General features: G+C 40.4%; 1 protein-coding gene and 1 non-coding gene across 3 annotated transcripts in view; both read right to left on the bottom strand.

Annotated features, from left to right (window-relative positions):
- The window catches only part of EMP3 (epithelial membrane protein 3), a 228941-nt gene that overhangs the window by 72461 nt on the left and 144239 nt on the right, over positions 1-12241 (bottom strand). The gene's annotated exons all lie outside the window — the stretch shown is intronic.
- On the bottom strand, positions 7642-7699 carry LOC122817358. The gene has a single exon (XR_006367220.1). It is a non-coding gene; the product is annotated as a U7 small nuclear RNA (small nuclear RNA).

Below are 12241 nucleotides of genomic sequence, written 5' to 3'. Positions count from 1 at the left end.
GTTCTGGCGCAGAATTAGTGATTGCAAAGTCATCTCTAGTGAAATAATTGCTCCACAGTATTAACCACTGGTTGCCACACTCAGCTGCAAGCGGTGGTCAAAAAAGGATCTAAGGTCAAGAGAAACCAGGCTGAAGACCTGTAGATTGACTGGAGAGAAAGTACAATAGTTCAGGGAATTACTGAAGGATTTAGCACCCAAAGAAGTGGAGGAAATAGGTGGAGATGAAGAAGAATGTCAGCGCCTCATGACAGCATGTGTTAGGACTACAGAACAGATATGTGGCAGAGCCAGGTATGGAAATAAAGTACATAAGGAAAGTAAATAATGTGGGAAGAAATAGCCAGGGAATTGTTATGGCTAGGCTTGTATAGGCCCTAGGGCTGATAGCCTAGTACCAACCTATGAACCTATGAACCTGATGGCAGCATGAAGAAGTCCAGAAAGTCATCAAAAGAAAGAAGGAATGCAGGAAAAAGTAGGAGATAGAAAGGACAGACCAGGCTAAGAAAGAATATTGGTTGGATAACAAAGAAGCTAAGAAAGTAGTTGCAATAGCAAAGACTAGGGCATCAGAGGCACTCTACCAACTTCTGGAAAGTGACTCAGTAGGTGGCACAAAGAAAGTATATCAGGATGCAAAGGAAAAACAGGAAGATAAAGAAGATAGTCAGACCCTTCATAAGGAATGCCAGCAACAACATGCTCACCAGTCCACAGGATGTTAAAGCGAGATGGAAGGAGTACTTCCAGCCACTTTTGAATGAAGAAAACCCCACAGAAACTGTACTGCCTCAAACACAACCAATGACTGGTGAGAGAAAAAGAGAAGCCCACCGTAGAAGAAATAAGTACAGCATTAAAAAAATGAAGTTAGGGAAAGCAGCAGGCTCAGATGAGGTCACAGCAGATATGATAAAGATGCAGGGTGAGATAGGTGAGAAATGGCTCCTGAGGATACTCATAGCAGTGTCGAGAGAAAGACATATCCCAGATGACTGGAGAATAAGCATACTCTCGCCAGTGTACAAGTACAAAGGGGACATCTACAACATCTATTAATCAAAGAAGACCGTAGCTACAACATGACAGAGGTATCAAACGCCTGTCACATTGTATGAATGTTCTGGCAAGGATGATTGATAAACGGATATGCAGAGTAGTAGAAAGTAAGATGGGAGGTGAGCAGTTTGCATTCAGATCAAGATGCAACACAACTGACCCAATGTTTGTAGTGAGACAGATAGTTGAGAAGAAAATAGAGATGAGGAAAGAGCCCAACTGGGCATTCCTAGACTTGGAGAAAGCATATGACAAGGTCACAAGAAAGCTGATTTGGGCAGTTCTGTGGTGGCTCGAAGTCTCAGAAACATTGGTAGAATTAGTGTAGGCTATGTGCACAAATCCAGTGATTCAAATATGAGCAGTGGTCTCACAGAGGGACTCCCAGTGGGAGTGGGAGCAAATCAGGGTTCAGCTCTGTGCCCACTGCTATTCATACTGGTGATGGACTACATTAGAATACAGGTTGAAGGGGAAAGATCAACAAAGTTGCTGTATACAGACGATGTGGCATTATAGGCAGACTGAATAAGAACTTCAGCAAAGAGCAAAGGATAGGAGACTGGAATGCAAAACTGAAAGCACGTGGGATGAAACAAAGTACAGATAAGATACTGGCAATGTCAGCAAATTGGGGAAATCAGAAGAAGCTGAGAATTGAGATTGAAGGGAATATAGAGGAGCAGGTTAACAGCATTGAGTATCTGGGAGGGGTGGATGAGGAGAAGGGAAGTCCAAATTAAGAAGTCAAAGCTAGAATCAGAGGGCCTGCAGCCAACTGGCATAGAGTGTCAGGTGTAGTGTATGACAGACAAATGCCAAAGAAGCTGAAAAGTAAGGTGTACAAGACAGTGGTGCGATCAGTAGTAATGTATGGTACAGAAAGCTGGGCAGTCAATGCAGAGCAGATGAGGAAGCTAGAGGTGATGGAAAAGAAGTGTGTGAAATGGGTGGTAGGATGCACACTGTGGGACAGATGAAAAAATGAGGACATAAGAGCATAATCCAAAGTAGCTCTAATTGCAGAAAATATCAAAGAGAACAAATTGCAGTGGTTCGAGTACATGTGCTGAAAAGCAGAAGACAATCTAGTGAAGAAGATTTGGGACAACCAGGAAGAATGTAGGAGGAAATGAGGGTGTACAGCAAAGAGGTGGGTGGACCATGTGAGAGAAGATCTGTGACGGTTAGGCATGACTGTCAAAGAAGGAAGGATCATGGCACTGAATTGAGAGAGATGGTGACAGTTAACATGATATCCGACCCCATATAGAAAATAGGAAAAAGGCAGTTAATGATGATGATGATGATGATGATGATGATGAAGTGGCCCTGATGGATTCTGTTTTAAACTGTTTCAGAACATCCTGGAATGTAGTTGGGACCCTTGGAGGCTGTGTGTTTGGTGGATTCACTAGACAATCTTGACGTACTGAAATGTAGAATTTCAGTACGTTGAGACCGAATAGTGGAAAGTGCAGTTACGTGAAACTGCACTATTACGAATGCGGAAGTGTTGAATCCGGAAATGTCGTATCCGCTATTGTGGTGTCGTGTTCGTGATGTGTGGTGCGGTTTGTGGATTTATCTGGGGTTTCAGGTAAGTGGTGTGTGTATGAGGGTATTGGGTAGGGATTTTAGTGTGTGTGTGAGTGTGTGTGGTGGTGTTTTTGTGTGTTTGTGTGTTTAGTGCGATCTCAGAGTTAGAATATATAAGTAGGGGTGTGTGGGGGTGCAGCCCCCCACATGGGGGCTGCAGGGGTGCTTGCCCCCCTGCTTATAGGTAGGTTAGGTGTGTTTGTGTTTGTTGTTATGTTTGTTTTAGTGTAGTTAGGTAAGTGCATGTGTGTGTGCTGATGTGCTGGTTTGTGTGTGTGTGTGTGTGTGTGTGTGTGTGCGTGTGTGTGCGTGTGTGTGTGTGTGTGTGTGTGTGTGTGTGTGTGTGTGTGTGTGTGTGTGTGAATGGTCGCGATTGTGCTATTTGTGATTTTGGGTTTTCGGGTATGTGGGTTTTCCACTATTCAGTCTTGAAATACTGAAATTTGACATTTCTGTATTTTGAGATTGTATAGTGAATCCGTCTTTGGCTTTAGTGAGCATAGTAAGGACCTGTTTCCCTCATAATGACCAGTATGGGATGGTTGTGAGTATTTCTTTGGGTGTGGTAGGACGTGATATGGGAAAGATGTCTGAACTGAACTTGTCAGTCAGCAGGTTTGATATAGTTTTAGGCTGGATGTAAGTGTTGCCATTCATGATTAACTCAGTACATTGCTGAGCTTTTCCCCAGAGGTTATAAACACAATTAAAAAAAGCCTTACAATTATCTTTCACCTGGGAGGCTATCTTTGCCTTGTAGTTTGCTTTGGCAGATTTGACCAGCTCTCTTATGTGTTTGTTTAGACTAGTCAGTGTCTTTTTGCAGTGATTTGTCTGTTTCTTCTTGGCTTTGGGGAAGATGTTTTTCCTTTTACGCAGTCTATTTATGTTAGGGGTCCATCAAGGTGGTTTATTTTTGCCACTAATCATAGGTTTGACACAGACAGGTATTGCCTCCTCTATACAGCTATAAATGTGGTTGCACAGTGTTTTTGTGTACAGCACAGAGTAGGCCTCAATGTCCTCTGGGTTTGGAGGTTTTGGATGTTTAATAAGCTGTCACTTAGTTTAAGGTAACTGGACTTAGTAAAGTTCTTAACAGGTTTGGAGTTTGATGGGAGTTCTAGGTTAGTTATAGGTTAGTGTGTGGTCAGGTATTACCTGGGAGGAGTTATTGCATGGCAGAGAGCAGCATGTCCCATATTTGTGAGTATCAGATCTAGGATATCTGCACCTCTAGTCAGACAGCTAACTAGTTGCTCCAGAGTGTTTACATTGATGAAGTTCAAAAAACTCTGAGCAAGTGATTTATGAGTTGTACAAGTCTCCCAGTTTAAGAAGAGGTAATTGAAGTCACCCATAACTATGGTGTTACGCTGAATGTTAAGAGATTCCTGTAGGTTTAGGTAGGAGGTGTGGTTTTCCAAACTCATTAAATAAAATAGAAACCAAGTCAGCAAGCTGATAACAATTAAAATTCCTTCTGTAGGTTCATAGGTTCATAGGTTCATACTAGGCTATCTGCCCTGGGGCATTTATAAGCCTAGCCCGATTGTGTTTGGCTTATGCCACCCCTTGATTTGAGTATACTGTGCCCTTTTTAAAGTTTAGTTTACTGTGCCTCTGTCAAATAGTGACATGGAAGTAATCCCTGGGACAAACCTATGATTCCCCATCCACTCATCAAGATTCTTCTTGAAGAGAGTCAGTTAGGTGCTCTGCCTAACATGAACTGGAATTCTATTCCAGAACGAAGGGAGCCTCTGGGTTATGAATCTGTCCCTCCAGCATGTTCTATTTATTTCTGTGCTGAGGTTCAAGTCCCTCAAGCGTGTGGCTCTAAGGGATTTAGATTTACTGAAGTGGAGCATGTCCATTAATTCTGGGTTGGACATAGCTTTATATGTCAGGCATAGATTGCCTCGAAGTAGGCGGCATGCAACTGAGTAGAGCTGGAGTTTTTTTAACCGAGAAACATATGGCATCTGTTTGAGTCCCTTGATCCTCCTGGTGAGATACTTTTGGGGTCTTTCTAATTGCTGCAGGTGTCGGGTAAGGTACATCCCAAAGGGGGTATTGTATTCTATGATGGGCCTGATGAGGGATGAATAAAGGGGCACGATTACCTCTCTTGATCTAGATATGAATCCTTTCATGATGAGGTGGGCTATGTAGAAGGTCTTTCTAACCACTTGGGCAATGTGGTTGTCAAAGGAGAGATTGCTATCAACTTGGGTCCCCAGATCCCTAATTACTTTCTCTGTACTTAATGGGTTACCACCTATGTGGTAATTTGTGGACACATTGTTTTTGCCAAAGGGTATGACTATACACTTTTTGGCATTTAGCTTTAGACCATGGCTCTGGCACCAGTTATCCGTCTCTGCGAGACCTTTTTGCAGGATGTTTGTGTCAGCTGGAGAGTCGATTATGGTGCCCAGTTTGCAGTCATCTGTGAACTTGGTGAGCCATAGTCCTCCCACATTGGCCTGTACCTCAGAAAAGTAAATACCAAACAAGAGAGGTCCCAGGACAGAACCTTGTGGGATGCCACTTGTGACCGGTTTCGAGTCTGACATGGCTCCAGCAACTCTGACTCTGTGGGTTCTGTCTTTGAGCCAGTTTGCGACCCATCTTGTGACATAGGGGTTTATATTTAGGCTGGATAGCTTATCTATGATGCCCGAGTGGGGTATTGTGTCAAATGCCTTTGCGAGGTCCAGATAGGCTGTGTGGACAACCTTCCCTTCATCTATGCCCTTGGTGACTGTTTTGAAGAAGTCAACCAGGTTCAAAAGGCAGGATCTGCCCTTGACGAAGCCAAATTGGGTAGGATCTAGTGTCTGTAGGTCCCCAATGTCTTTGTTTATGAGTTCCATCATGATCCTCTCCATAGCCTTGCAGACTAGGCTAGTTATGGGGCGATAGTTTCCAGGGTCCGTAGAGGTGCCACCTTTGTGGAGTGGGACCACTGTTGCTGTACGCCATTCTTTGGGCACATATCCTGTAGTGAGGCTGAGATTGTACAGCAGTTTTACTTGAGGGATTAGTTCTTCTTGGAGTTCATGTAGGACGCAACCCGGGACGCCATCTGGTCCCATGGAAGCAGTGTTTTTTGCTTTGGAGAGGGCGGCCTTCACCTGAGCATCAGAGATGTTTGGGAGGCTGCACTCTGCCAGGATAGATACTTGCTCTTTTGGGGGGGGGGTGGAGAAGTTTGCACTGAACCTGTCTGCCAGGATATTGGTGATGTCTGTGGGTTCAGTGTATTTTTTGTCATTTAGAATCAACTCAGAACAAGTCTGGGAGTTGCATCCCAGGTTCCTAACATAACTGAAAAAAGCCTTATGATTGTCTTTAGTGTCCTGTGCAATTTTTCTGTCGAAGCTAGCCTTGGAGGATTTTATGAGGGATCGTAATTTTTTGCTAGTACTGATCGGATATGCCTTCCCTTTTAGGGATTTTGCTCTATCATGTAGTAGCTTCCTCCTTCTGTTGTACAATTTATTTATGGCTGGGGTCCACCAGAGTGGACACCTGCCTTTGGATGATTGGGTCTTGATTTTGTTTGGGATAGCATGATCCATGCATTCCTGGAGATGTCCGTAGAATGCGTTTATATAGGATTCTGCAGTTTGGGCCGTAGTTTCCACTGGCCCTGGGGCCTTGAAGGATTCCACTTCGGTTTTGAGAAGTGTGAAGTTCGCTTTTGAGAAGTTTTTCACTATGGTTTTCTGGGCTGGGGGTGGGGTCGGGATGTGGATATCCAGTGAAATTAATTTATGGTCTGATCTTACCAATGAGGGATATACTTCTGGTATGGAGCATAGAGTCCCCATGTTGGTAATGATCAGGTCTAGTATGTTTTCCCCTCTTGTGGGAGTGGTGACTAGTTGTTCCATAGTATTTGAGTTTATAAATTCCAGGAACCTTTGGGCTAAGGTGCTGGGGCTTGAGTAATGCTCCCAGTCTATGTTTGGGTATTTGAAGTCGCCCAATATAATGGTGTTCGGAGAGATCTTCATGTTCTCCAATGTTTTCAGGAAAGGCGAGTGGGATTCCTGACTTTGAGAGGGTGGTCTGTAGGATGCTATAAACTGAAAAGCAGTCTTGCCCACTGTCAGTTGCACATGGATGGTCTCCGATACTTCGTGCAATGCCACTAACCTGGAGGTGTGGATATCCTTGATAAATATGGAAACTCCCCCTCCTTTTGTAAATAGCACACATATCAACTCCAGGCAACAAAAACAGAGTCAAATAAAGTTTAATAGCCAAACTAAGTTTGGCTATTAAACTTTATTTGACTCTGTTCTTGTTGCCTGGAGTTGATACGTGTGCTATTTACAGTTTTCCAAACTCATGTTAGGGAATCTGTATTCATATTTAATAATACTGATTTGTATTAATCAATAAAACTTTCTGTAAGTGTGAAATAACACATTATAATTGCCCAGTGAGCATCCTAATTGAAGTTATTAGTAAGCTGTCATTAAGTGCTCCATAATTTGACCTGTTTTTCTTCCGCATTATGAAATGTGGTGTTCCAGATGAGATGCTAAGAGCTATGCTGTCTCACGAGAATACAACTGTGGTTTCCAAGATCACCCTAAAACACTTGTTTTAGTTAAAGAAAACAAAATGCAGTTATAAATAATGAAAGTGGGAGCAAAATAGTTTTTACTTTGTACTTTCCGTTATTTTAGCTTTCTTATTAATTTAACAGCTACTTTTATTATACTGCTAACAGTGATTCTGTATTTTAATAAATACTACAACTTTCGTGGAAACACTGCTCCTCTGAATCTATTTTGAAAGCTTCTAAAATTAAAAAAAATGAAAAATCGTAAGTAGTGATAAATATCATTAGTCTGTTTTCTTGGCAGCATAAAAGTCTTTCTCAAAAACAGCTTCTAAGATGACAAGACAAAAAATATGTAGGTATCATTAAACAATATTAATCTCTTTTAAAACAATAAAATTGGTCTTCCTAAAAAGGAAGACCTACTAGACAAATATCAAAAGGTCTGTATTTCTCATATACTGATAGCAACTTAAAAGCAACAAATAGACTTTAACCTTCTTTAATACCAGGGTGACGGTTTAACAAAGGTTTTTTTTTATTCTAGCAGAATAATATTAACACATAAAAAGAGTCACTGTTTCCCATGTTGATACCCAAAAATGGACTATTTATTCTCTTTCACCTAATTTTTTAGAAATTTCCCAGAATGCAACATAGCAATGCAAATGTGTGTGTGTGTGTGTGTGTGTGTGTGTGTGTGTGTGTGTGTGTGTGTGTGGGAGAGACAGAGAGAGGGAGAGAGAGAGAGAGAGAGAGAGAGAGAGAGTCAATGGGGTGCATAAGTATGCCTGTAAGGAATTGGCCTCTTCATATTGTGACAACCAATGGTAATAATACACAAATGTTTCACTACATACCACTACTGAATACATGCACATAAGTGTTTCCTAGAACCCCTTCACATCATAATAAGTGACTGACTTGACATTAACAAAAGAGATGAATATCCATACAGTAAACATCATTTGATTTAGTCTGAAATAGGACGTTTAAATTCAAAAAAATTTTAATACACAAATCTCCAAAAATGAGAGACTTTAATAAGGCATCACCCCAGTGCAGGCCTTCTAAGATAATAATGCTGTACCCGAAATTAGGTAATTGCATCAATGCAGTGATATATTGCTTTTTGATGTACTCATATGAACTTCCAGTCACACTCTCAGCAGATTATGTAGAACAAAATGTGAGCCAGCTTTCCTTGCCTTTGTACCCTAACACCTAGTTAAGTATAAGATGAGAAAGCACTTAATTTCAGTTTATACTTACCCCTCAAGGCTTGTACAGAAAGGGTAGCCCCATAACAACTTCAGCATAACCTAGAGCTCCCCCTGTATGTTAGCCACAGAACTACACCCATAGAAACATCCTCTATGTAATGTCCCCAGGGCTTCCCACCCATCATATGCCAACACTGGCAATGTATTTGGAGCATAGGGAAAGATGAGATTAGAACTCCTTTGTTAAGTCTTTTGTAAATGTTAGCCAAATTTCAAAGCAAAAATGTTGTTTTAAATGTTATGTAACACATACATTCCTTATAGGCAGCATGCTGTCTCTTGCATCTTAGACATAGTAATGCAAGCATGACAAAGTTTCCCAGCAGCATACAAATGGCACTGTGGCATCAGAGACTTTAAACTACACAGGGGACAGTATAGTGGGCTTGAAATGCATCAGATTATGCCTCATACAGGTAGTGTAGTTCATGAACATAGAATGCTTCTGAATGACTACCCATTTATAGCACAGAAGCATTTGCAGCATAAGTAACTGAATTTCTGTCACATATTCTGATCTCATATCTCTGTGTTGTTTATGTTTTTGTGTGTGTGTGTGTGTGTGTGTGTGTGTGTGTGTGTGTGTGTGTGTGTGTGTGTGTGTGCGTGTGTGTGTGTGCGCGCGCGCGAGTCTGCACTAACTGCTAAATAAGCTGTTGAAGCCCAAACTGTGTATTTCTCACCTGTGTGCCAGCAAAAAACATCTAAATTAAAATGTATTCTTAGCTAAAATATTAATATTAAACTTGTAGACTTTGTGCTGTCCAGCTTATTTTTCAGCTAAATAACAAACACATCCACAGAACGTGACTTACAAGATGATATTCCTGTTTACTACACTTACTGACATCAGTTTTAATGGTGAAACAAGTTATGCACACTTGCATTTGGTGTAGAAGGCAATGGGTTCTATTGCCACACCAGAGAGGTCAGTTGCTGAGACTACAGTGTAGCAAAGGGGGGCACCGTCCTTCTGAGTGATTTGTCCTTCAAATGAGATGTTAAACTGAGGTCTCTTCTGCTTGAGTTGGTGGCAGCTCAGGTGATTGCAATAGATCTCATGCCTCCTATTGAAAAGAGAAGGAGTCCTATATTTAATACAACATAGAAAACATTATCTACTGCCAATCATTAGTGAACTGGAATTCCGCTGTGGCAACCCCTAACTGGGAAAAGCCGAAAAGACAAACAAACTTATAGGCACATATGTATACATTTCTACATTTTACTATATTTTCTTAAAGCAGCTTCTTGGTTATTTTATCATAATTTACCCATACTTCTTTCACAACCATAATCTGATTTTTTGCAATATATCTGCCAAAATCTATTTTCCATTAAACAAAATTTCATTCAGTTTTACATTCCAAATACCTTGTATTATTTATCTTTCTCACATATTCTTTCTTCTTATTCATATATCTATACATAATCATATTCATATCTATATATATTTAGACATTCTCACTATTAAAGCCTCATTTTCTTCCATTACCCTGTTTAATACTCTATAAATCTTTAAAGAAGCAGAATAAACAACGGGATTTACTAACCCCAACTGCCCTTCACCTAAACACATACACAACATACCTGTTTTCACTGGGTTTAGTCTTGAGTCTCATATGGAAGACAACACCAATTGCACAATTTCCTTTTCATATTTTATTGGAACATATAAACATTTGACATGCATGCTACTTTTTCCATCAATACTGAATTCACCAGATAAGTCATCCTTCTAAACGCTAATCTATACATCCTCCAAAGACGACGTTTCTTTCATTTCTTTTAGCAAAACACTCCCACTGCTATATAACTACACCATTTTCCCAAATCTTATTTCTAGCAGACAATTCATTCACTGATAAGTACACATCCCCGGTTTTCCCCGCATCAGTGAAACCCTTACTTTTATCTTTATTCAGGGTCATTCCCATATCCTGTAAACATCTATTCAGACAATCCAACCCTTCCTTCACCCATATTTTGTTCTTAGCAACTACAAATATATTGTCTTTGTATGGCAAAACTCCTAGTATTACCAACTTCTTCTGCACCACATATCTAGCATCTTTCATTTTATGTTACTTCACTTAGCATCTTATTCATTACCAGTGCAAACAATATCCCAGTTATGGGATATCCTTGTGTTACGCCACACTTCATGTATATTTCTTTCATCAGCCACCCATTCTCTAACACTCTCACTCTATCATTTTGTTATGCTGTCATATATACTCTCATAATTCTATTACCTATTCTATACTTCTCCATAACATCCCACAAAGTTTCATATCCTACTGTATCAAACGCCTTGCTAATATCACCTACCATACATTCCACACCCTTCCTTTTGCATACATCCTTCACAGTTTCTCTCACAACCAATAACAGTTCTTGACAACCCCTCACTTTTATAGCATGTATAGTTTCTTCCATACCTCTCATTGTTCCTTTCAGTCTCCTCTGTATAGTTCCCCAAAACATTTTATAATTGGCATCATTTAGTATGATGGGTCTATACATTTTAATTTAATTATTCTCATCTGTATTCCATATAAATTTTAAGATCCCACAAGATAGCTCATCATAAACAAACCCTTCCTTCGACCATTATTCAGTACGTTTACCAAATGCTCTCTTTACCCGACCGATAATTTCTTCCACATTTCATACTCAGTACCATATGGGCCTTATACTGAATCAACACTTACTTTCCTAATTACTTCAATCAATTTACTAATAGTAATTTCTTTTTGAAACAAATTCTTCCTTTGCTCGTTCAGGAAATTTCTTTTCATTTCCACTTATTTTCCATCCATATACCCTTATACATATCTGACACATGCTGCAGTACAATACTTATTTGTCCGGATTGCAAAAGATATTTCTGGACAACGCAACATAGCACCAGCTGTGGATGCAATTTCAGTAGATACATCGCAAGCAGTCTGACTACTTAACTATTCAAAGTAGGATAACTACAACCCCACACGGCTCTTGGATTCCAAAATACACTGTGCATGCCCAGTGCAACGGAAATGCAAAAAACTGCAATGCTGATTCTGTTTCCAAAATCGTCAATGAATGCCATACTGCAGTGCAAGGAATGTAAGCTATTCCAATGGAATCCTATGGAATGCATTATAATACTGACCAGAAAAAAAATGCTACCTTCAGTGAATGAACTGCAATAAACTGGGGTACTGCAAGCTATGGATGAGGATGTGAATGTGCATCCCAAAAGACAGTTAGCTAGATAGAGAGCAAGGCTGCAACTAAGCCAACTGTCAGATTAACAAATGGTGCATTCTGTGTGCAACATGTGTGCCCCATGGGTCTATATTACAAGACTGAAACTTTAGTCAGTTGAATAACTAAAGATTGATCTTGTAATATCGAAACATAAAAATGTCAAACGGACGATTTAACCCAGGGAAACACTTCCATTGGCCATTGTGTGAATTATGCCCGTTTCTCTAATTTGAAGCGATCTCGGAGTTGGTATATTTAGTGAGGGGGTGTGTGGGGGGGTGAAACCCTCCACTTGAATTGGGATTTAAAGTTTTTTTTTTCCATGCGGCTAAGGGAAGTGTTTTCCTGGGTTAAATCGGCCATTCAACATTTTCAGGTTTCGATATTACAAGATCGATCTTTAGTTATTCGATTAACTAAGGTTTCAATCTTGTAATATAGGCATGTGCCCCACACATCT

This window comes from Protopterus annectens, chromosome 1.part1 (assembly GCF_019279795.1).
Source record: "Protopterus annectens isolate FY-2018-M chromosome 1.part1, PAN1.0, whole genome shotgun sequence".
In the NCBI taxonomy this organism is placed as follows: Eukaryota; Metazoa; Chordata; order Ceratodontiformes; family Protopteridae; genus Protopterus; species Protopterus annectens.
Note: the sequence above shows the minus strand (reverse complement) of the source record. Positions and strands in the feature narration are given on the sequence as shown.